The 24,600-nt window shown below is 37.9% G+C and overlaps 1 long non-coding RNA gene across 4 annotated transcripts; it reads right to left on the bottom strand.

The window, feature by feature from the left end:
- Positions 1–349: 349 nt before the first annotated feature.
- On the bottom strand, positions 350–19,962 carry LOC148224448 (uncharacterized). 4 transcript variants are annotated; one of them, XR_015802640.1, is made up of 3 exons: positions 19,806–19,962; positions 9,556–9,626; positions 350–3,401 (listed from the first exon to the last, which is right to left on the bottom strand). It is a non-coding gene; the product is annotated as an uncharacterized LOC148224448 (long non-coding RNA). The 4 variants fall into 4 exon arrangements; XR_015802641.1 differs by having other exon boundaries at positions 350–3,397; XR_015802638.1 differs by lacking the exon at positions 9,556–9,626.
- Positions 19,963–24,600: the final 4,638 nt, after the last annotated feature.

Here is a 24,600-nt window from a genome sequence, read left to right as displayed (position 1 = left end):
AATCGTTTTTTAAAACATTATGCATTCTCTGTGTTTAAAAAACATCAAATTGATACAAATAAAGTCTTGCCCTCATTTTATGAAAATAAAGGATTTGTCTAAAACTCCAGATACTCACCAGGAACACTGAGAATAGTAATAGCATTTGGATTTTATAATGATGAATTAACAAGTAAACAGGAAACCATAATTTTTAAAGTCTCATGGGGCAGCTAAGGAATGAGAGAGTTCTGGCCCAGCATACATCTCTCACACATCTCTATGCATACTAAATAAGTACACTTTACATAAACACATATATGTTTGAGCATGCACATGTGTGAAAAGAGTCAGAGAAAAAAACTCCATATTAGCTGAAGTAACAAATAAATTTAATTGAATACAGTACTAGGGTAGCACAGTTAAACTTTCAAAATCTGAGAAGTTTCCACATGAGTTTGCACAGAAAACCTTACATTTTTTTTCTCTCTACTACATGCCAAGACAAAGTTTCATTCAAATATCATGCATTTATTACCCCCCAGAGAGTCTGACCATTTAGTGCATAGGATGGACTGTTCTCAATGAAAAAAAAAGCACTTAATGAAAACAGATCAAAATATTTAAACATCTAAAAATATAATCTCATGGTTTATTTGCATGGTGTTACCAAAAATCTGATCTGAAGGCAGAGTAAGTTTCATAAGGTCTTAATTCATCAGCATAGTATGCATTTTATGGTGAAAAGTTATTAGTAAAATAAGTTTTAAAAAATAAAAAAGGAAGAAATTGAAAATTAGCAAGATAGATGTGTAGGTTATAACCCAAAACCAAGACACAAAATCATGAAAGCCTTCTTCTCTTCTTTAGCAATCCTCTGTCCTTCAACAGGATTGCCCACAAAGAAGGAAGGGATTTGGCAGTGAGCCTTAATGACACAGCCCAAATTCACCCTCCAAGCATGGACACCGTGGAAAAAAAGGCAGAAACTATTAGCACTCCTGCAGTTCAGAACTGTGTAACAGCGCACACAAGTGCATGGTAACTCCAGAATAAGAAGCTGTATAATGGCACCATTCAGCATGAGGCTTTCATCCATCTTGTTTCCAGCCTCCTGTTTCTCCTCCTGTCCCAGTGCCTCCTTCCTCCTTCCCAGTGCCAGCACCATCCTGACACCTGCACAAAGCTCCTCCTGCCAGCAGTTCTGATGAGCCCCCCAGTCCTGGCCCGGACAGTCCGACTGGTGGTTTCCCTGGGAAACAGCTCCAGAGACTTTTGTGGAGAGAGACAGCTTTGATCCAATTGTTCTGAAATAGAACTTTAATAAGGTGAAAGCAACAAACAGGAAGGCCTGCACTGCACTAGGAACAAACGGGGAAGAAAGCAGGGTCCGGGCTAGAGCAGGGATATTTATACACTTGGGTGCAGGGAGGGGTTAAGGCAGGGTCTGAGGGAGAGATCCAATGTGAAAGAGCGATCCAGAATATTATAATTTTTACAGCAAAAAGTAACCAATAGTAACAAAGAGAACTGAGAACTTTCTAGTAATAATTTACATAACTGAACAGGGGGATCTTGGGAGTGAGCCTTTTGCTTAACATGCCTAAAAGGGTTTTCCCATGGCCTTAGGCCGAGGTTTTCTCTTTCTCCTGCTTGAGCCAACCCTACCAATCTGAATTCCATTTTCTCTTTCCTCCTTGTGCTTTTGAATCCAGAGTTGCAGGTCCCAGGATTTGATGATGGCCAATGTGTCCCATGCCATCCAGAAAAAGGGGCAGGTTCAGGGCCTGGCTCTGCTGACAGGACATGGGTGCTGCCAAGGGGTAGGAGCACATCCATGATAGTCATTGGAAAAATTAAAGCCAGCTGTCCCACGTCTGACCATCTGCAAACACAGCCATAGGAACCACCTTCTGTGCCACAAACACTCTCTACTGTCCTTGCTCCCAAATGGGCAGGTAAAAAATGCACATATTTCTAGAAGAGAAAAATAGACAAGATCCTTCAGGGTTTTTAAGTCTCTCCATTTATTCTCCTTACCCACTATCATTCCTTCCTCTCTTGCCCCTTCCTGCACCTCCCCCCACAAGAATAAAGCATTTACTGTAGAAAGTTAGAAACAAATTAAACTTTGGAGAATCTATTAGTCATTGAAAACAGTATTTTATAATGGAAATTGCCAAGTAATTTTATCTAGAGCTATTTCTGCTTCAGCTGCCTGTAATAACTGTGATGTGCTGGAGTAGGCATTCAGACCCTGGAGCAGTTAGGATGGACTGCACAGCTTTTGGTAAAGGAATTAATCAGGAAGTTCCAGCCATGGTGGTCTGTGAAGCGCTTGCCTGTCACCCACAAATAACTGCTTGGTTATGTTATGTTATGTTGATCCTCCTAATTTCCAGCTGCTAAATTGCATTAAAGACAGATCAGGTTTCCTAATATTTGTCTCAACATATACCAGCCATCACAGAAAGACATATTAGTATAAAGTTTTGGAGGAAGGGAAAGCTGGAGTCTTCAGCAGTGGAAGAGAAGCATGTCTGCAAGACAAGCCCTCTCAGATGATGCAATCTCCTATGAAGTGGTGAGGAGCTTTGCTGGACCATGAAATTCCCTGATATTTGTAGAATATTTATAGAAGAGGAAACCTTTCCCCCATCCTTTTGCCTCTCCCCAGCCTTGCAGCCAGTTGTTTACTGCATCAGAGTCATTCCCTGTGATCCCTAGGCCTTACTCATTTCTATGGGAGTCCTCCACATCAGTATGTTGTTAACATTATTATCTTACTGAATCCAAAACACAGCACTCAACCAATGAAGAAGATAATAAATTATAACCCAGCTGAAACCAGGACAACACACATTGAGAAACCTCCTTCTATCTTTCTTAATTGCAATTTAAAAAAAAAATCCCTTCAGGGTCTTGCTCAACTTTATCTGAAAAACTTCTCCAAGAGAAAGAATTGCACCAAAAGTAGTTCCTCCTTCACTCTGCATATTCATTGCAGTTTCAATACAGACACTTTATTGTAAACACAGACAAGAGAGAAAGGGAAACAAAAAAGCAGAACTAGCTGTGATCTCATCCACATCCATGCACTGAAGGGAACTGTACAGGGTAGAGCTGAGACAAGGGGGGCAGAAAAACAAAGAAGCAGTAACTCCTCAGGCTGTCTCCAACAGACAGCTATGCACAAACTCACCACAAATTAGGATTTCTCAAACCAGGATGAAATTATTTGCTCTCATTTACAGCACTGCCTGCCTCTGAAGGACATCCTGTAATTTCTATATAAATAATGTTCGTTTATGGACTGGTACTCCAAGTTATAGAGAGCCTCTCCGTGTTCAGAAGCTCATTTTGTTTCCAAACATGGAGGATGAGAAGGAGAACGATGATCTTCCTCTTTGAAACATATCTGCCTGGCATGGTCAGAGAAGGAAAACAGGAAGAGAAAACAGCCATCAGTGCAAAGCAGCTGAATGAACCCAACCACAGACATTCAGATACTTGACATTGCCCAAGTCAAAAAAATTCCAGAAATATCTATATAAACACATAAGGAGAAATTTAATATAAGACGTCTATATTAATACATTAATATTTTAAAAATGCATATATATCTACCCATTCATGCACAAGTTTATAGGGATATGCGTACATACTAAAAATTTGAGTAACTACTGTAACTTTGGATAGAGACATTGTTATTATTACATATCTTATATGGTATAATAATAAACCTAAAAATTAAACTTAAAATCAAGTTCAATTAGTTCTGAACTAATTCCAACATTGCAGTATTTATCAAACACTATTTTTGGAAATAATTACTAAAAAGAAGGTAGGGTAAGCAAATATTTTTATCAATACACTAAAAAGGAACTTCCTACTGAGAGGATTACAACATTTTTATACCAGGAAGACTTCTGGTTAAAATTTTTGAGCAAGCAATTGCTAATTTTTTTATTCAATAATTCCAGAATAATGTTTTCAGTAGCCTAACAGTGGATACAAAATATATTAACACATTTTGAACTGCACAAAAACCCTATTACAAACACAAAATCAAACACCCCAAATATTCAGATGGCTAGTAAGAAATCAAAGTCCTGGCATTGATGCTTCAGAGACATGTTACCCATTGAATTGAGGGTGAGGGTTCCTCAAGCTGCAAGAAGTTTTTTATTTTCAGCTGAGAGCCCTCTTTAAGTGGCAAATGGAAATCAAAAAACAAAGACATGCTATTTTGTTTCAATAAAGTCAGCATCTGCTTGCCAGCTACAAACCAGAAATCCTTCATTTACATGAGTTGCATAGGAGCAGGATTTTTTTCCTTCTCTACATGGCAGCAAAGAAGCAGAGTCTGGAAGCCAGAGACCTATGTCAGAAACTGTGGGTTTGGCTTTGTTTCCAAGTCTCTCTTCATATTGAAGATAACTTAAGGCCAAATTGCAGCCTTTATTGAATTGTTATAGGTTAAAAGCTTTATATATCACTTTTTAATTATAGTTGTTATTATTTTTAACCAACTTTTTTTTTTTCTGGTAGAAAACAGTGATTGAAAGATTTCCTCTGAAATACCTTTTGATGTTTCAGGGTCTGGATTCATCTTCTCTAATTTCAGACACTTGCCTAAAGCACTAAGTACTCTACTTTTAGTCAGTAGATACTATCTGCCTTTTGAGTCATTCTGAAATATCTTCTGTCAATTGCAGATAAAAATTTGTGTGACTATATATATAATTCCATTGTCCCATTTTGGGTGGGATGAAACTAATGGCAAGATTGTATGGAAAAATTTCCAGCTTTTTGTATTCCAAATAAATCCAAGTTCTAACTGAAGGATGAGGAGAACAATCACAACTGTTGGATTTTGATGTATCTTCTTTTAGGTTTTTTTTAAGTTTGAGTATACCTCAGCCGTATATCTCTCTCAACATCTCAAAAGATTCAGAAATGCTCTCATGTCTTTTCCTTCTAACCAGTTCCAGAGAAAATTGCTATCTACCATGTAGCCTGATGATACCTAGCTAAATGTTTTATTTCAGTAGGACCACCTTCAATGCAAGCAACTAATTACAGCATTTCAAAAGCCTGTCTTGGCCCAGCAGCTTAGAGAAAACTATGGTGCCATGAGTCATATTTTATTTCAGGTCAGCATATGTGTCTTTCTGGGATAGATACTCTAGAAATTACAAGGCATTACTGAGAAAAGATTTTATTAAATCATAAGCCATAATACATGCCCATCAGAGTAGAAAAGGCTGATGGGACCCAGCTGGACTGGCATCCAAAGCAAAGAGCTCACATCTGCTCCAATGGTGTGAATGACTGCTCCAAAGAAGGATAACAAATGCCATGCTCGTTTACTGGAGCTGAGTGAAAAAGGGTGTCTGCAAACAACATCAGAAGAACAAAAGAAGCTGCAAGGAAATAAAGTAATTCACTGGATCTCACAGAAACATTTCATAAAGAAATTGGGATTTCTGCTAATTTTTGCTTAAAATGTTTTAGTTTGACTGCAGCCACTTTTTCAATCACTGCATGAACAAGTTTGCATTCACTCATTACATAAGATATAATGCCTAGTGTCAAAGGCAAACCCAGGAGACACACACTCTATATGTGTTTTCCTCTATATGCAGCCATTCCTTGTAAGCCTGATTTGTTAGTTTCAAAATCTACAGCTCACTGGTAGTCCTTTTGCCCTCTGCCCAGCTCTGGACCACAGATCCATAAAGATTGGAAAAGGCCTCTAAGATGACCAAGTCCGATTTTCAACCCAGCACCACCAGCACCGTGTTCACCTCTGAACATGTTCTCAAGTGCCATATCCACATGTGTTTTGAACACTTCTAGGGATGGTGAGTACACCATTACCCTGGGCAGTCTGTTCCAATGCTTTAGAATTCTTTTGGTGAAGATGTTGATTTAGATTTCCTAAAATCTAATCTAAGCCTCCCTTGGTGCAAGTTGAGGTCATTTCATCTCCTTCTGTCACTTGTTACCTGGAAGTAGAGACTCACCTCCACCTTGCAACCACCTCCTTTCAGGCAGCTGTAGTGATAAGGTCTTCCCTGAGCCTCCTTTTCTCCAGCATAAACAACACAGCTCCCTCAGCTGCTCCCCACAAGACTTGTGCTCCAAGAGCAGATGGCACTGTGCTGTCCATATCTCTCATGGAAAGGCAGAAATAAATGGCAAGGAGCACCTCTGTGGAAGGAGCTGGGGAAGGGCTGCCACAAGGAGATGCAGATGCAGAAGCAGCGTGAGAACATGGGCTGGCAGCCCAGCCAGGGCTCCCCAACACACCAGTACACTCTGGAGAGAGGGAACACCTCCAGATGGACTCTGATAGCACAGACTGAGCATTTAGGGCTGCTCTCTGGTGCCCTCACTGTCATGACCTTCTCACATGTTTCTCTTCAGAGCCCTTGGGATCTTTCAGAGATTCTGCAGTATTTTTTTCCTGTCTCTTTGCAGCACCACTTCCCAATCCCTTGCTCTTGCTTACTCTCTTAGGTCTATCACTCTAGTTATACCCTCAGAGAGGTTTTTCCCCTCTTCTTATGAGCCTATTAATGCATCCTCTTGGGACTCCCATTTTCTGCTCAACAAGACAGACCATATGTAAAACAATCCATGAAAAGAATAATTTTAAGTGATGTCACCAGACCAGCTATTTCCATGTTTCCATCCTATGCTATAAACTTGTAGCAAAGAGAGTGTCCCACATGCAATACATTTATATTCTGTGTATCCCTACTTCAGAAGGGGACCATTCTCAGACAATATTCTTTAAGATGATCCCATAAATTGACAGTAACAATTAAAAAGCCAACCAAATTAAAAAAAAAAAATCCAGTCAGGTTTCTTTCCATATGCTAGTTAAAAGAAATATTTATTTGCTGTGTGTGCATATATCCAGTTTTGCAGTCATTGTGGTAGATGTTTTGTATACAACCTCGGCTCTCTGCTTTGCATTTGCAGCAGCATGTCCTGGGAAATTACTTACTCAATGGCTCTAGCCATGAGTTATGCATATCTAACCCATTGCCAGGATTAGGATTGCCTAGGGATATTGCAAAGCCTACATCACAGGTTGTACAAGTCTGTCTACAGGACAGGCACAACTGTAAGGCAGAGTGACCTGTATCAAATCTTCTCAGCATTCTTTGCCTTTTCCTTCAACTAACAGAATTTTCCATGCTTCTCTGTACAGGGATATTCAAATTCCATACAAAGTCATCCCTGCCTTCTTGAGTTTTCAAAAGGACCCATCAGTAGGTGTTGCAAGCAAATGCAAGGCAAGATGGATGCTTGACATCCTCAGATTTATAGCTATACCATTTTTGCATGGAAGCAATGAAAGAAGTAGAAGGAGAAATTATTCCAACCTTAGCTCCAGTACAAACCTCCTATAGCAAACTTAATCAGTTATAGATAATTGAAAACACTAATCTATGTCCTACTTCCCTTCAACTAATATAACTGGCTAATAAAAACAGGCATGTGGTGGGAGGAGGCAATGTTCATTAAAAGGAAAACCTTTTGAATTTAAAAAATAAAATACTAGAACAAATTACTGATATAAACAATGGTGTCTGAAACTACCCATTTCCAGATCTCTTTCAGTGATTCTGTGGAAAGAAGTAGAAAACATGGACCTGGTTAGTCACTATGATTGTAAAGCATTTCCAGTTGTTTATTACTGTTAATGCCATGACTAGAAGTTTAAAAAGGTTCGACCAGTGACTGAAATTGGAGTGAAACTTTAAAGCATTTTGACTTTGTACGTCAGAATGTTAAGACTGGGTTTGCTATTCCCTGAGAGACAGGCAGACACTCTGAGAAGTGGTAACTAAAGCAATAAAACAAAACACAAAACCATACCACTTTCTGTGTGAGAAGACATAAGGGAGCTTCCTTATTTTGGTCACTTCCTCTTCCTTCTTTCTCACCAACAGACACAGACATATGCACAGTATATATACACCCGCAGATGGCTCCTGAGCCTGTAATCCTCTGCTGAAAATCTTTCTTGCTGCTTTAATGAGCTGAATTCTCTTTGGAATGAAAGAGATTAAATAACAATTCCAGCACAACAGAACAGTCAAGCCTGAGGCAGAAATGAATGGCCAGCGCAGGATTATGATAAATAAATAAATAAACAGGAATGCAGAAGCAGTGTCAAATCAAAACCTTCATCAAAATATAGTTCTTGCATGTCCCTGTTTCCAGCTGGCCATTAAATCAGTTGAGCTCTGTTTGGGTTCAGAGATGTCTTAGACACTGCCCTGTGAGGGCAGGAGTAAGAGGTTGACAAAAGAGGAGATTTCACAAGAAAAAGCCTAATCACAGAAGTCTTTGCTTTATTCACTCATAAAAGAGGACAACAGAAAGGAATCAAAGACCAAAGTATTTAGGGAACAGATTAAAAAGAAGAGTACTAAAATTGAATTAACACTATAGCTTATTTAAATTGTTAGTGTTTGGAAAACACTATATTGCCTAGCACCATACAACACAGAGGAATTAGGGAACAGTTGGTTCTACTTAATCAGGATTACATGAACTTTTCATTTCTATGTTTTATAATTCTTTAGTTCATGACTGGGACCATTTGTTTCTTTTGCAGTGCCATTAGGGAAGGTGCTACAGCACTACAAATAAAAATAATGAGATCATGACTCCCACTAATCCGATCAGAGCTATCAAATCTACTTCCCCAGCACAGAATGTAACCATACAGCAGAATTTAGAGCATCCCACAGCTTCACCAAAAACAAACACCATCCACACTATAATAAACTTAAAGCCTTTCACATACAAAAATAAGAAACCTCAAGAAAAGCAATTATGTCACAGAAAGGGGAAAGATTCCTACAATAGCAGGCAATTACTTTGGTGAAAATGTCTAGAGATCAAGAGGGTGCCTAGAGCTGCATCATTACAGCTGCAGCACTTAGGCTGATGTTTTCAGACTGCTTCTACCAGAGAAAGAGGATGGGCTGGCTGGGAGACCACCAGCTGAACCAGAGATCCAAGTAACTGCAAGCACCAGAAAGTGCTCCAAACCAGAACAAAACAAAACAAAATAAAGCAAAACAACCTCAAGCAACAACTCTTGTCAATTTGATAGAAAAAAAAATTTAGCTGTTAGTTTTCAATACTGGGTACATGAGAAAGACATATCACTGACTCATCTGAGACTGAAAATGAAGCAAACAAAGAAAATATCCAGAAGTCAATATAATGAATAAGCAAAACAGAGCAGGAAGGATGGCCCTTGTAGATGGCTACTGGATAACAAGTGTCAGTGTTTGTCAGCAAATAACATGAGCTAATACAAAATCTACTTCCATGCTTCCCCTGAGGCCATGAATAAATCTAAATACTCATAGTCTTAAATGTATTGTGGAGTTGATTATAGAAAATTGCATTAAATGTTCATAGAATTCCCTCCAGGTCAAGAGCAACCACCTAATGCCACTGGTGCTATATGACTATTCATATTTTAAGGCCATATAAATGGACATATGTTTGGTAGGGGAGAAATTCAATCAATCTTACCCTTTTCTAGATTCAGTGATCCTCCCTCTGAATCTAAATCATTCCTGAGAAGTGAGAAACACTGCTTTAATCTGTAATTTAGGAAAAAAAAAAACAAAAAACCAAAACATTCAAGAAATTCCACTTACAATTTGCAGAAGCTTAATTTTAATTCAAACAAAAAATCTCAAACAGAATCCTGCAACCCTGAAGAGCATACCAACATGTTCAAGAGTCTAGGCTTCACAATGTCCTTGGTCTAACAAAAAAATAAAAGTCAGGATACATATCTTCTCATCTACAACAAAGTCAGAGGAGATGAAGAGTATGATTTCAAATTTTTTATTATTTGCAAGGAGCCTGCATCCAGATCCTTCAGATGTATCTGAAAACAGTTTAAAATTTCTGAAATGTACCACGAAGGATGCTGCCCATGAAAATATATTTCTTCTTTATCAGTACTGATTATGATTCAGCCAAAGAAGTGAAGCAGTTTGGGAAGTCACAGTTTAAAAAAACCAAACCAAACCAAAACCAAAACAAAACAAAAACCAAACAAATAAATCCACGCAAAAAACCCCCAAAGTTAACTGGAAAGTTTCTGGAGGGCAAAAAGAAGAAAACACTCAGAAGAGTAAAACTCCTCTGATTCCAAAATGCAGGCTGCTAAATCTATAGAGAAAAGACCAAAGAGCATAAACGAAGCGGAAAAACAGTACATGACTCCATGTAAATAAAAACACCCTACTACAAATATGCTTATCATGGACAGAATAAAAGTTGTATGAATAACACACTATTGTATCATGGATTTATATAAGTTGCAGTTACATTTAGAGAAAAGTTTTCTAACTAAAAGCACAGTGAAGTAATGGAATAGAATGCACTCTCTAGATCTTAAAAGGTTACATCTATAAGTGTAAACATCTGTTAACTTGTTTAAAAGCCAACTTAATTAAATTAACACAAATCCCTCTGTGGCGTTTCATTGAGTTAAACTAAAATCATAGATTTCTTGGACTGGAAGAGGTCTCAGGAGGTCTAGTCCATTCCCTGTCCACAGGCAGGATCAGCTCATCTCACATCATCCCTGACAGATGTTTATCTATCCTGTTTCTAAAAGACCACCAAGAATGGAGAGTTTATAACATCTTTAGACAATCCCTTTACTATGAGATTTTTGCTATATTACACAGCCATAGCAAACTAAGGGCATTCACAGTGAGACACCAAGGTGATAAAAAGCAATATAATAAGTCATAATGATTATTTTTAATCATGTGAACATATCTCTTAACAAATTATTGTGCATTAACTGACAGATGGTAATGAGTCAAGTACTTATCATAAATGTAAGTGAAATAAAATGTGAAGTTAATCTTTTTACTTCCATTTGCGAGGGGCTAAAACCATGCATGTGATTAATTATTCTTCTTCAGTTGGAAACCAGTTAAGTCAGGATAAATCTATATTTCCTCTATTTTCACATGTTATTTACATAAGTTAATTTAAATATTGTTGTTTGAGAAGAACATTAGTTAGCGTTACACTTTCCTTTTCCTGCCTATTTAGATGACTAAGTCTGGGGGATCTAACCAGGCTTTGAAAAAGATACAGAAGTACCTCCAACCAACAACAGCAAATAACACTCAGACTTTTCCAAAAATACTTCCCACACTTTTGACACATTCACCAGTACCAGCAAGTTAACATCTGTTCTTACCTCTGTATTTACCAGACAAAAAGTTGTGCTGGAGAATGACAGAACCTCAGAATAGCCCAGGTTGAAAAGGACCTTGAAAGATTACCTCATCAACTTTCAGTGTAAAAGTGTGCCTAGATGAAATTATCTAGTACCTGCTCCATAGATATTGAAAATCTCTGGCTAAGGGGGCTCTACCACATCTCTGGGGAGGTTGTTCCACAGGCTCTTCTCACTGTAAATAATTCCTGTCTTACATGAACATGAAAGCACTCTTCCCCTCAAGCATCCTTCTCTCGAGTTTAAATGTAGCTCACTTTGCAGCTGCATTAGTGAAGCACAACAGGTATGCTGCTACCATGCATTGCTTTGGCTACAGAATAACATGAAAAGCATTTTAAATACTCGTTGTGTTGAGCAAAGGCTCTTGCTCCCTCTTGCCTCTGCTACTGACAGCTGTGCACGCTCCTAATGCCTGCACTTCTCTCTGCTCAACCTTCTTAAGGTATCTCAAAAGTCATTAATTCCTCTCCCTTAAAACTGGACTTATGATATCTTTTGCTTTTTCAAACTATCAAAAAAATATTTCTTACAAAATAACAATCTGTAATGATACTGACTTGTTAGACAGAAAGACACTTGACATAGATTATTTGGTGGTGAACTTCCATAACTCCAAGGAATCAGTACAGAAATAGTTTAATTTTCTGTCAAAAGACTGAGTTATAAAATCAATATTTTACAGATAGTTTTTTTTCAGGTCTCTTAACATTCCACTTTCACCAGGATATAAATTCTAAAAATTAGGATAATAAATCTACTGTGCAAAAAGGCAGGGTGAGAAAGTTATGAGAATATTTTTCACTTTTTGAAATACTTAGTAAACAATTTTTTAAGACCCTTCCAGACTATTAAAATTCAGTTCTCAAATTAAAAAATATCATCTTCTAATTTTAGAATTTAAAAAGTTACATTAAAATAGAGAAATTAAAATATATGTTGTATGTGTGTTTTCATTTAGATCACACATCTTGAGGAGTAATGTGGGGAGACTTTTTTTTCTAGAAACACCTTAGGCAATTGCACTGGATGTGCATCACTGCTAACAATAACATTCAAATCTATCAAATAGAAGAAAAAGAAAAGAAGAAAGGATTCATCTTAGATAGAAGGATTTGGGTATATAATATGAATTTTGCCAGAGTTTGGTGGGGCGTATTTTCCTCTATTACATAATTTGTACCTGACAGCAGTTCAATACTGAACCTTTGACAGAAAAAAAAAATCCCAAAGGTCTACCAGTTTCATTACTTGAATACAAAACACGGAGTTTGCCGTGTTTTTTCAGAACTGAAGTGGATTTGAAATTATTGAGCTCTAGAGCAAAACACATCAGCACATAATGAGCTGTGTATTTGTAATGTTCATGAGGTAACACACAAAGACTAATGTGGTGAAATTTTAAGCTGCAGATAAGTGCTCCCAAGTCACTCATTATCTGAACATCTGGATACACATCTCATAATCAACTGAAAATCTGTTTTAACAAATCTGTCACTGAGGTGCACATTCATTATTTTTTCTGATGACTGGAAATCATCAGCATGAATCTAATCAATAATCCCTGGAAACCCAGAAGCCAGATATTTCAGCAGGCCAGCAGCAGGGGGAAAAACCAAGTAGAAGACCAAAGGAATGCAAAAAGGACCGGTTTAAAATCAGCTAGATGGGAGATTTACTTTTGGGCTTGTGAACTGATGTGCAGGCAACATACACCTTTTAATTGTCACCATCTAGTTTTAACACAGAAACACATTTCTGGATTCTTATTCTAACAAACTCTAAAACTTATATAACTTGTATTCATGTAAGGTATCTTACAAATGTATCCCAAGCATGCTAGCATAGTGGCTTTTATGTTAAAGAATGTGTTTTATGAAAATTACATTTTTCTCTTCGTGTCACATGGAAATGTGGTAGTTTGTTAGTAATTCATTTGAACTGACTTAAGTGATTTAAACATCCTACTTTATGGTTGTTCAAGAGTAGTAAAAGAAGTACAACACATTCCAACAGGAGGTATACGTTAAATTGAGAAGGTTTTATTGTCAATGCTCACCACAAGCCTGGCCATTATATGTAAGTTTCTGGAAGACAAAATCACTGTTTCCCAGCAGAAGCAGTCTTCACACAAATGATTTATTGGCTAGATTACACCTTGGTGGGAGTTAACATCATCTCACCCCAAGTCTGAACTTGATTTTCTATGTATTTACTGTGAGATCACATGGAATAGTTATTACATTGACCTCCCTGCTTGCTGATGTTGATCAGAAATTCTGGCCCTTTGCCTTTTATCTTCTCTCTCATAGTAAGGACATTCCAGAAAATCATATCAGACTGCAGATCCTGTGAGGAGCAACTAATTTGGCAGACCCTTATTTGAACATAAGCTGGTGTTGCCACCTCTTCAGTAGTTTTCATTTTTGCATAACCTGTGTCAATAAGAAGATAATAGATAATAGAAAATAGATTTTCTGCAGAAATACTAACTTTGCACTAATTTAAACACTAAAAATTTCACTTTTAGATATATCTGATGGCAAAAAAGCCCAATAATTCTAGAAAAAAGCCCAACAGAGCAGCCATTTTTCCCTTATGTTTTTTTACAGCCATAAAGACTTTCTGGCTTTCCTCAGTGGAATAAAAACACATGCCCTCTGAAAAGCTACTCACTCCTATGAGTTATTATTAGGGTAGGCTATTCATTTATTGCTCCTTTATGTGTGGATAATTGGTGTTATATACCCAAAATTACATGTATTCCCATTTTTTCCAGTTCACAGAAAGGTCCAAGCCACCACTTCATTCACAGTCATCTGTTATTCCCCTTCCATATGACAGCACACGAGCAGGAGTGGGGGAAGTGAAATTAGCCTAAACCCAGCTGTTTTGATGAGAATTACTTGGGATGTTTGCACTTTCAAACAATCTCACTACTTTTTTCAGTCAATAGGTCACAGTTCTAATGCAGATTATTCATGCCAGCTATCTCCAGAAGAACGAAGAGGTTGTTCTTTATACAGAGGTTTCATGTTGCTTCACAGAGCATTTCCTTCTGTTCCACAGTCTCCTTGACCTCCCTTTGATATCAATAGCTTTTCAGACTAGTGAAGCAGAAAAAGAAATTTAGGAGCCAGAACACCAGGTTCATAACATTAACTTCTCTCCCCATTTCCCAAAATCCTTAAGAATAAAACAAAATTATATTTCTCGGACCCAAAAGGAATCAATGATCAGAGTACTTTAAGAGAATCTTCTGGGAATCATCTGTAAAATAATAGGAAAACAATTGCCTTACTCCATTTTCTTTTTTTTTTTTTTTCTTTTAAAGGAAAACCTTATTTTATGAAGATATAAACACCACTAAAAAAACCTTCAGCTGCTTCACTTTTTCTGAGACATCTGGATCTGGTGAAGTATATTCTAGTTGTCAGACAAGAGAAATACTTATGCTTTTGTTTGTAAGAGTAAGACATATTGGCAAGTATCTCATTGTCCTGCTATATCAAAAATTACAATGAAAGCTACAAAAATGCAAATCTTCAAGAAAAAAATACAAAAAACTGTTGCTCATCACCTTTACTTACAAATGTACCAGGTCAGGACCAAGGGCCCTGTGATTAACTAGGACAAACTGCAGATTGCTGAGGAAGACCCTCATGGGGAAGGAAGTACATTACACTCCCAGAACTACCTTCCAGTCTTTGGCACCTTCAGGCACAAAAGCTTCCTGAAATCGTACTGCTTTCTTTGAATTTAGGTGCTAAGATGGATTTTCTTCCATAAATTACCTTGATCAAATTTGTGACATAAAATGGTGCCTACTATGTCCTATGGCAAAGAATTTGGCAGAGTTATTGCTGAATGGTGAATTGTTACCTCACCTGTGACAGTCATTCAATGCTCCCTAACTCCTCTAGTGAGCAAGTTCCTGAAATGTTGTTCCCAGACCATCCTCCTCATAGTGCTTACACTCTATGGCCTTCTGTCATTTCTTTCCAGGATGAAGTCCTGGGATCCAGTCCTGGGCCACCCTTGTTTCCCTTTTCCTTTTCCAGCTATAAAAAATAGTTTTGGCCTAAACAATATGGAGTGTATGGTAAAAAACAAACAAACAAACAAACAACATCCTAATTAGAAGAAACACTGATTTATAGAACATTTTGTACTTTCACTTTAAGTCTACTAGCATCTGTTTGCTTTTCCCCAGGCCTCCCTGAGAAGCAGTGAAGTAATTCTTTTGTAGCCTATTTTTGGCCCAAATCCTATTCCCAGGCACCAAAACAGATTGGCCTAGAGGCAAGCACAGAGCACTCAGGATTTAGATAGTTTTTTCATCCCCTTTGTTTTAAATTTGACTGGATCAAACTTCAGCTTCTATTTTATTCTTTGCTATCAGCAAGTACTTCTGTGACTCTCTTCACCCAGCCTTTAAGACTCTAAATACTTGGGTGTCATCAGCAAATTTTGATGGTCTGCTGCTACTCAAACCTATTTTTATCCTTGAAAGGGCATTACCTCTTGTATTGCAAGAACTTAGACTCTTTGATTTTCAGTAGTTTGTCAACAGCATTAAGAAAACCACATAAGATGTATTAGCCAAGTCTCCTTTGTATGTTCATGACTTCTGCTATAAGTTCTTTAAAAAGGTCCAAGTATCTGAATGTTCTGTTTACAAATACCATTTTTGCCTTTTACTAGTAGCCTGCTCACAGAAAGAGAGAGCTTTCAGCAAAATAAATTGAACCCAGACCTTTCTTTGCCAAAATTAAATGTCTTTTGACTTCATCAGTTTAGTCAGAGTTGTAAGAAAAGAGCAGTTTAATTGGTGTGAATATAATAAAAGTGACAAGATGTTGGCAGCTGGTCCATGTAGGGTATTTGACTGAATGAGCAGCTCTCATGCTGCAGTCATTTTCATTTGGTCTTCATTTTGTATTTCCAGTCCCATGTCAATAAAAAGATACTAAATCTCATTCACACCTTTGATTGCTGCTGATGGCTTCTTATAAGTAAAATCTCAAAGATGTAAAATTAGTAGGTGATTGATATAATGACAAACATGAGACAAGGCACCACTGAGAATTTTTCAAGAAAGAATAAATAGAAATCAGTTTTTCTTGGCTTCCTTGATGACAATGACATTTAAATACAGTCATCAGGATGCTAAGAAAATTATAGTTTGGAAACAAAAACTCAATCAAAATAAGAGATGAATACAAGCAAAGTGGGAATCAGAGACTGAAAAACAATCATGTAAGATGTAAGAATCCCCCTCATTGCGTGACTGGAAGCCTGAAGAACTCTGAATAAGCTACTCATCCCATATGCAATCCATAACATTTTGTTGCTCTGATTTTTTTAAAAAAAGCTCTCAACTGGAATGTCTTTTGTGAAAAAGATTATTTACATATAAATAAAAAGAATGCATTTTCCAAAAAGTGGCCACAGTTCTATCTAAGTCCCCAAAAAGAAGACTCATACGGCTTTATGTCCCAGAATGAGGAATTTGTATCTCTACTAAGAAAGCATCACACCAGTTGTTTTCTGCACCAGTCAAAGCACGAAATGTAAACTTGGCTGACCTACTTTTGAGAAGTTACTCATCCTGGAATGTGTTCCCTAGTAGCCTTCTTTATTCCTAGTTAAAGCCAGTGAAATATATTAAATACAAATCACTGCCATGATAATTAGTCTGTTTCCTCAGAACACTTCTGCTACTTGCATTCTGCAGCAGAGAATCTGGCACTCTTCTTCCTCACCCACATCACTAGTTGCCTTTATTTCCTTCAGGTGTACAAGCAGTGTAACTTACCTCTTTGGCTGTATCTCTCAGAGAGAAAAAATCCTAAAAGTGTTCCTGGAACAGGTCCTTCAATTCCCTTCAGCATTATTTTTTAATAGAAAGAAAATCCAAAGTTTCAAAGCTGAAAATTCAAATAATTTTATGATTCCCAACATTTCACTTCTACCCCAAATGGAAAATATTCCCCAGTGCTGATCTAAACTCAGGATATTCTCAGCTTTTGGAGAAGACAACTACAAGGGGTGTTACTCCTCTTTCTCAGCCATATTAAATCCCATAATCTATCCTAACTGCAGAACCTCTGTTGTTAATGGTCAGCAGGGAGGTCTGCTGTCAGCTAAAGGGAAGGATGGCTCACAGAGCCCAGATCAGCCTGACTGCCATGCTCTGCTGTGAGATATGGTGAGTTTGTGATGTTAATAAGGGGGCTCTCTTTCATCCCACCACAATCCCACCTTCCTGAGTTTCCTCCTACACCCTAAATCCTATTCTTTATCCCCTCAAGGTCTCACAGATCTTCTCTGCCACCTTTGCTCAGCTAAGGAGATTTAAGCTGGTTTTACGCTCAGTGATTACAAAGTTTGGATTTTGATAGTTCAAGCCTACACAGGTTCTGCCTGTTCCAATCCTGGCTTTTTCTGCTACCCTGCGCATACATTACAGGTTATAAAAGCTCTAACAAGGTCAAAACTCGATATAATATCATTGAAAAGAGTGATAATAGGTTTTCCAATCTATCTTCTTCCTTTTTTATCAGCCCACCTTAGATGTTGTTAGTTATACATTAACTGCTTGCTGCATGAAACAGAAATGAAACATCTGGCAGTATATTTAATGCAGCATTTTTAAACTGAGAAATTCTACATAACCCATCTGCCCACTGAATTCAAATGACAGAAGAGCATGTATTCGTCAAGGAGAGTGCATAGATGCTTGTGTAGATGTCTGAAAAAGATAAGTTTTCCTTCAAATTACATGTTACTGTTACAGGGACTGAAAGCTACCATGAATAGTGGCTTTCCAAGAGTATGGAGGAAATGAAAAATGTACTTGCAAGAGTCTGCGTAGAATACAGTTTTACCAGTGTTAAGTTTTAGTAGAACTTAATAATGTAGAAATTGTAATCTATCCTCTGAAGACACAAAAGTCAGAAGATCTCACATATCCATCAGTAGCTAAATTAACAAAGTTATTATAATAATGAAATGATAAGAAACTATAGATATGAAATTGCTTTGAAATTAAAGGGGGAACCCACCCTAAAAAATTATTAACATTTGTATTCTGTTAGTTCTTTTTTTTGCATCTGTCAAATTCCAATAGTACCATAGTCCAGATTCAGTATAGCAAAATCTGACCAAGGTCAAATAAGCAGTTTCTGCTCAGTGTGGTAATTCTATAATGCATTTAAGAGAAATTTTACAGTAGTTCTGGAAAATGATAATTTATACTTTTTAAGAAATTGCTTATAGCTTACGAGTACTATGTACATTTTAAAGTTCCCACAATGGGTAGAAATTTTCAGTTTCCAATTAATGTTGCTGGGATATGAAAATTAAGTTGTGTATGCCAGCAATTACTGCACAATTATTTTCAAAAGCGATGATGACCTAGATTTATTTATTTTTGTATAATTGATGCCCTACACACCTCAGAGGAAGCACATTCTTATTAGAATGTCATAAATGCAAAGCATAATTCATCCTCTAAATATGCTCTAAACATTTTCTATTGCATTGAGTTACTGTAGTTTTGTGTTCCCAAACCATAGGATTTCTTATACATGCATAACGACCTAAACCACCCCTACATACAAATTAAAATTTTTGATATCAATATAATCATAACTTCAGTATTTGAAATCATGACCAAAACCCATTCAATCAGTGAAACTTCCTAACTTACAGCAAAGAAATGTCTCAGCAGCAGAAACTTTTGAAGAAGGCAGAAAACCAAAATTTTTTCCAGTACTATACATTAAATCAAGGAAATCTCATTCATGGAAAGATGTGACTATGAGTGGCAAACACTGACAAGCCTCAGATATTATCATTGCTTGCACAGAAGACACATTTGGCATCAGGCAATACAGAATAGAAGGTTCCTTGCTATTGCTGTTGTTGCAATTCTGCCTTGCTTTTATTGCCAGTCTCCTCTGCACTTCATTCTTTATGCTGACTTTCAGATTATTTAATAATACTGATTTTCATAGCTTCTAATTGTTAGATGTGAAACAGAAGGCACTATTCAAAGAGAAATGGCAACATTCACCTCAGCTTACCATCAGGAGCTCATTGCATAATACAATATTGCTCTTATCAAGGAAATGAAAAATAAACAGTAGAAGAGTAGCAAAAGAGCTTGTTGCTGCTACTATGGAGTCCAAGTAAATGGAAAATATACAGTGTAAGAGAGAAATGCTTTCTCTTGGTGGTTAAGATAAGCTTGCACCATATTTCATGATTTGTTAGTGGCAGCCAAAAGTTAGGGGTTATCCAAAGTTATTCAAGCCTGAGTCAGTTAACAAAGCTCTTAACAGAGCACTATGCAGAATTAAAAAAAAAAAAAAAAAAAAAAAAAAAGGGAGAACCTCTTATTTCTGTAAATTAATTAATTCGAATAAAATCATTCATTGTTCCGCTGGATTTTGCCACTCTCTTCAGAACCTCTGCTAGAGAACAGGGTCAAACAATATCTTACCCACAGCCTGAGAATTCAAAGAGGTGGGGACTGCAGGGGGCACAAATTCTGCACATCTCTGCAGGAGCATCTGCGAGCAAGAACCCTCCCAGGGGCACATCAGAAAGAAGCAAACGCCTTCAGATGCACTGGCAGCACTCCATCACCACAGAGCCCACGTTGCACAGATCAATGCAGAGCAATTTCACTGTCTTGTGACAAATTATGTCAAGGCCTTTTATTTTGCTAATGAGTTCTGTATGTCTGTTTTAGTAACTTTAGCTGCTGTTCTGAAATGGAAATTTTGTTTCTCAATTACTGTTAATTTTTACTTGGAACATCTCTGCCAGCACTTTTGATCCAGGTGGAAAGAGGCAACCACTCTAAAGGGTGACCTCAATCTATCAGGAAACCAGCTTATTTTTAGACTGTGATTGTTAGCTGTGCAAATGATATGGCAAGCTGAGTTTACAGTTTCCCAAAGAATCAATCAGAGAATCGTGCACTAGCAGAGCAGCATAATTTGAAGGTATCCCCTTGGCAACAAGATGACTACCAAGCTAAAAGGCAAAGAAACCAACACATGTACAGGAAAAAAATTTGTGCATGCTGTCATCCAGCTTTAAAATAGAGAAATAATTTAAAAGTCTAGGCATTAAGAAAAATGGTCACCTGTAGCAAGCAACAGCCCTGTGAGGTAAAATTCTTAGCTAATATCATAGCAGCAGTACATCAGCAGGCAGCACGAAGTCACTCCAATCATTATGTAAGATACTCAGGGGCAAAATGCCACCTTCAGCACATCTCTAAACTCTGTTATACACATGACTCCTATGCTTGGGCTATGGCTACTAAACCTAGTTTACTCAAAGGTCACACATGACCACAGTCCCCACTTCCTCCTGCAGCTGCCATGACCCTGAGTCCCCTGATCATCTCTGCAAGGTGAACCACAAGTAAAACGTGTTGCTTGTCATGTCTCAAGAGAAGAAAGCCTGGGACATAAAGTTTAGCTCCATTAGCTCTTCAAGAGTAATACAATTCCTTTCTTCACACCCTAATTTTTCCTGGGAAAACACATTAGTGTTTAAATATGAGGGAACTCCCCATGTCAGCACACGGGGCTCAGTGCTGTGGATGACCTCTGATGGTTTCTCCTCCAGGGGCATGGTACATATGCTACCAAAGCACTTCACCTTCTCTCATCAGCCAGATAAGGTTTATCCTTCAGGTCACTGTTTTGGAAAGCACCAGAGAAGAGAGAGCAGCAGGGTACTGTAAAGGCCCAATTCTACATCAGTCTATGATAAAGCTGTGGTGTCAGTACAATTGTCCCCCTGGGCTTCTGAGATTTTTGCTCCATAAGGAGCAGAAATCACCTAGAGAATAAATAAATGGGAAGAAACACATATCATCAGGTCTCCTAGATCTTTGTATTTGCACATATTTTCTTGCCCATTGATGGGCAAGGATCCTCTCAGGAGACCTCCTTCCTACCACAGGGGTGAAACACAGCATCTTTTAGGCCAACCAAGAACTTCTCTTCTTTCAAGGAAGGTAGCTGCAGAACCATTCCCAAATCACAGCATGCTGTCAAAGGAGCATAGCAAAAATGTCATCCTTTTGCTTGTTTCCCCTGCTTTTTGCACTTGTGAACTGGATGGGGCAACTGGTTTCCCACAACATCAGCAAGTTATTCATTAAGACAATTTAAATATAGGCTGGTGCAGCAGACAATGCAGGAGCTGTGCAACAAGCACCAGTGTTTATAGCACCTGAGTCATGGGCTAAAAAAAGTATCGAGGAAGGAAGCCACAAAGGCTTTATGATAAATGCCCTACGCAGACACACGTTTAAAAAACAAAAGTATCCTGTTCAGCTAAGTTGAACAGTGAGTTGGCACCAACCTGATCCTGAAGTAGTGATATTTGTTCCCCAACAGGATGGCGTCTCAAGGACAGATCTTTCCTGATGTCAGTGGAAAGAGAGACGGATGCAAAAAACTTTTCTGCCTCTGCTTTCTCCTGCTCATTCCTAAGCATTCAAAAACTGTTAAAAAAAACAAAAAAACCACTCCTCTGATTTTCATATCTGCACTACCTAAACTTAATTTTTTTTTCCACACCTGCTTATGGAATGACCTCAGAACCATATGTCACCACATCATAGCCTAGGCTTGCCCAGCTGCATAAACTCTGTTTCTAAGGAAAATGGATGCTAAAGTCTCAAAGGGCAAAAAGAAATTATAGCAGCAAGCTACAACACAACCCAAAGTCTGAGGTGTCCTTATTAACAGCATGAGTTCAGCTGCAGAAGTACTTGTAGTTTGCAGTTTTGTGGTCCATAGCTCACAGTTCTTCCTTCTGAGTTCTCCCTGTTGCTTTGAGCTCTATCCTACCTATCCTGTGCTCAAATCTTTAATGAACAAAGGATATGTCTCAGCTCTTGCTTTCACCATTGCCCTCATAAACTACTGCATGGAACTGCATGTACTGCTAAAGCCTGTAACACCCTTTACAGAAGAAAATAAAGATGAAATTATGCAAAGGGACAGTAAAAATAATAGTGAATGATACAGCTGTCTTCCAACATCTATAACCACAGCAAGAGAACATTTTTACTTCTGACTGTGCAGTCTTAGGAATAAAGATCCTATAGGAAAATTCTGGCTCTATTACAGTCTATACCCTGAGACCATTTTACCATCAGTGCAGTCACTCTGTTCACACCCCAGCAGAATCTGAGTGCAAACTAATGCTCCTGTAGTACAGCCTACCAGGAGAGCATGCCCTCAGCTTGACGGCAGATATGCTAATCTGACTATCTGTAATTTTGAAAATTCTTTTCTTGAAAGGAAATTGTCCCCTTATTAAATTATCTTGGTAAATGAATCTACTGACACCATCCTCCAATTTCATTATGAAGCAAGACTACTCCGTTCATTGTCAGACAGAGAAAGCAATGAGGAAAATTATATCAAATAAGAAAGTTTGGATTCACATAATATATTTTTAAAAAAACCAAACAAGCAACAACCCAACTATAAAACTGGACAATAAAGAGTACTACGCTTAGTCACTCTGCTTCTCTGAAAGCTAATTCTTTGCTAGAGCAACGTGTGTAACTTGCTGGTAATTTAAATTTTTCTGAATTGACATATCATTCTGACATTGTCAGATGTCAAGTCACGTTGTTAGGATCGCATAGAAAGGGCTAAAAATTAGTCATATTTGTCAAGCTGTGTACAAAACAATCCCATTGCATGGAGTAATTCAGGCGTGAATTGGAAAAGGCACAGAATTAACCTCTGCCTGAAAACTTTTCTCAAGGGAGTTCACAAAGATGTCATAGCTTCCCTGTATTTCCAAGAGGCTACAGAGATGTTCCTGCCACAGCAACAATTATTTCTGGTTTTCTGTTATTTATAACAAAGGAGCAACATCCAGTTACACTTTTTTATTCCAAAATTTTATTTCTTTTCCTCAGTAAAACCTGTGTATGCATGACAATGTTGCATTTCATCTTTAGAAGTGAAAATACATTGATTGAAACTCCTGGAAACATTGCAAGGAGAAAGCAGTAAGTCAGAACAACTGAAGTAACATAAAGGTTTGAAGAATGTATATTTTTTCTAATCACAACGAGACCCTTTTAAATAACAAAAAGATGCTCTCACCATAAATTGACATATTCTATTTTTAAACTGCCTGTATGTTTTCCCTGACTGTGCCAGAATTTATATAGGTAGCACAAATATCACAAAGGCTTATTGTATCCTGGGTAGCAGAACACTCAAGCAGTACAGTAATTAATTTAATTTTTCTTACCCATAGATTCACTGCTAGCATCACATTCCTGGGCTTCTGCTTTCATATTCCATACTTAAATGCTGGTACAGCTTAGTCAGAAATTAAGTGATCTGTGCACATTGCTGACAAACCAGTGTGGATTCTAGGGAATATGCAAGTCAGCTTGTATGTCCTGGCTCGTGGATTATGCCTGCATGGCCTAGGGCACTTTTACAGAATTTTTATTATATCAGCAGACAAAGACAAAGATAAAACTGCAGTCTCCCTAAGGAATAAACAACAGCTTTTCTACCAGCACCTTTCAGCTCAGAGTTCCAGAAGAGCTTGTAAAGAAGAGCATTGAACAAAACATCAGTCTTGGAGAGCATGGAAATTCATCTCGCTTGGTAAAAAAATTTCTTGAACAAAACAAAACACGAACCCCTCCTCCAACATAACCAAAGCTCCTGGTGTTAAATATACATGTATATTTTACCTTTATTTCCCCCAGCCTTAGTAAGGCCAACTTTCACTACTGACAAATACTGACAGAATTAGAAGTGCCTGGAACAGCACCTCCATGTTACTGGAAGAAATGAATACCAGAGGCGTCACACTAAAGTTGTCATCTTGTACAGAAGGGATCTTCTCTGACCACTTTTGGAAAGCTGAACATGTCCCAAGGGGCAATATTCAGACAAGCTAAATAAAATGGCTCTTTGCAGTGAATGCATGCTCCCTAGTCTGTGCAAAAGCACACAGGATCTCTCTGCTGTCTCAAGGATATTCACAAATGCTTTGACATGGAGAGTACTAGCTATACATCCAGGAGGAAAAACTGCAGATATTTCAATAGCAGCTGAACTCTCTGGAGCCAAAATTAAGTCCACACAAATTTTCATTCACCTGCAACTTGGGTAATCCCAGTAGATACAAAATCATGATCAGGGGAAGTAGAGATGACAAACAAGTGGTAAGAGCCTCCATCCAGGCATGGAACGGAAACACTGGCTTCAAGTTCTGCTAGC

Source organism: Sturnus vulgaris, chromosome 3, assembly GCF_052056855.1.
Source record: "Sturnus vulgaris isolate bStuVul1 chromosome 3, bStuVul1.hap1, whole genome shotgun sequence".
Taxonomy (NCBI): Eukaryota; Metazoa; Chordata; class Aves; order Passeriformes; family Sturnidae; genus Sturnus; species Sturnus vulgaris.
The sequence above is the reverse complement of the archived record's forward strand: the minus strand, read 5'-3'. Positions and strand labels throughout refer to the sequence as shown.